The sequence below is a fragment of the Arachis ipaensis genome, chromosome B08, assembly GCF_000816755.2.
Source record: "Arachis ipaensis cultivar K30076 chromosome B08, Araip1.1, whole genome shotgun sequence".
In the NCBI taxonomy this organism is placed as follows: Eukaryota; Viridiplantae; Streptophyta; class Magnoliopsida; order Fabales; family Fabaceae; genus Arachis; species Arachis ipaensis.
In genome coordinates, this window is record NC_029792.2 from 116,602,079 (window position 1) to 116,603,659 (window position 1,581).

Genomic DNA, 1,581 nt, shown 5'->3' on the forward strand with positions numbered 1-1,581 from the left:
CTTAGTTGTTATAAAATTAAATCAAATTTTTTATTCCAATTAAATAATTTTAATCTTAAAAATATTTTATTAGTCTTAATACTAAAAATATATTCTTGTTTTTTACAGTTATTTTAAAAGTAAAGTATTAAATTGGTCCATTATGTTTGGGTTTAATCCTATTTTGGTCTATAAGGTATAAAATGTCATATTTGAATCTAAAAAAATTTCATTTAACTTTAATATAGTTCTACTGTATCAAAGTTAAATAATTAACGAAACTCAATTTTCAAATCTGAAAAACTCATAACCAACCTCTCTTTGGTTGTCGAGGGAAGTTCCCACGGTGGAGGTGACGATAGCCTTGTCCTCGTTGCTACTGGCAAACTTCTTTGCAGAAAGTGAGTTTCCGACGATGTTCTGCATGTGCTTGAATCAAGGCTAGCGGCTCACGGGGATGCATCCGCGGCTAGTTCTGTACCTCTCGAGCTTGTACATCTTCTTCAAATTATCGACCTTGTTCTTGCACTACTGTCATGTAGGACATTCTGTTAATTATTTAATCTTGAACTCATAGTAGGACTACATTGAAACTGAATGAAACTTTTTTGGATTCAAATAGGACTTTAAACTTTAGGGACTAAAACATAATTAGGTCCAAACGTAAGGGACTAATTTAATACTTTACCCTTATTTTAACTATTTTATATAATTTTATAATAGTCCAATATCAATTTCAAAATAAAATATGTTGAAATTGAAACAATAAATTTAAAAAAATTCTTAGTTTGAACAAATTTTAGATAAAAATTATAAAATAAATATAAACAAGAAATTTTTTAACATTTATAAAAAAGTTAATACTTCAAATTTTAAAATAGTAAAACCCATTTGATCAGAATTTGAATACTTCAAATTTAGAAATAAAAGAAAGTCAGAATTATTTATGTTCCATGCGGAATATACTTCCGAGGTATAGCTCGGGTGATGATGAATCAGCAACTCGAAAGCGTTTTTCCTGGAGCCGTTGACCTCGGCGTGGAACCTGCAAAAGGGACTCCAACGCTCAAGTCAGTAAGGTGTGTATTAAATGTAAGAGCAAAAATAAAAGAAAGTATCACCGAGACGAGGCTGTTATTGCTTTGTTTGATCGGGAATCTCTTAAGTTGTATTTTTCTCCTCTCCCCTGATAAGGTTTACTCGTCCGTTTAAATAGATGGTGTGCTAGGGAATATTCGTAAAGTAAACGTTCGAGTAGTGCTCGGTTTTTTAGGGATTGCGGATAAGGATCAGTTTACGTGCTTGAGTGGTACGAGATTCTCGGCGTACGTAGAGTGTTTGTTTGGAGAGTTTGACTCATTCTCGATTGTTACTTTTGTTAGCAGAAGATATTGGTATGGTACACACCACCCCCCAAGCTCGGCATGGGAAACATGTTGAGCTTCTATATCCTCGGCTCTTAGAAGTTTGATGTTTTTGGAGTGGATTTGTTATTTGGAGAGCCCCCAAGCTCAACATGTTTCTATTGCTGGGCTTTCGTGTCACGGGCCTTATAGTTTAGGCTGTATTTTGTGTGCTGGGTTTGAGTTTTTTTTTTTTAGC